At 39.5% G+C, this 266-nt stretch overlaps 1 protein-coding gene across 1 annotated transcript in view; it reads right to left on the reverse strand.

Annotated features, from left to right (window-relative positions):
- SHROOM2 (shroom family member 2) overlaps positions 1–266 on the reverse strand; it is a 47389-nt gene that overhangs the window by 5908 nt on the left and 41215 nt on the right. The gene's annotated exons all lie outside the window — the stretch shown is intronic.

The raw sequence follows: 266 nt of genomic DNA on the forward strand, positions 1-266 counted from the left end.
TTCTTTGAACAGTTTCAAAGCCTGCTATGGAACAGCATCCTTTTCTCTCTAAATACCCGGTCCATAATACCTTTCTGAAGAGCTACACTTAGGAAGATAAACAGTACCAGGAAAACAATCCTGTATTTTCCACATGACACAGTTAAAACTAGGGCACTGTCTAGCTTTTTCTTCCTTTCTGCATAATATTAGCATCCCTCCAATAGCAGTCCTTCCACTCTCAGAAAATCTTAGCGTTAAAAGTGCCTTTCAACATTTCTGTAGGG

Source organism: Cariama cristata, unplaced genomic scaffold (genome assembly GCF_000690535.1).
Source record: "Cariama cristata isolate BGI_N322 unplaced genomic scaffold, ASM69053v1 scaffold723, whole genome shotgun sequence".
Lineage (NCBI taxonomy): Eukaryota > Metazoa > Chordata > Aves > Cariamiformes > Cariamidae > Cariama > Cariama cristata.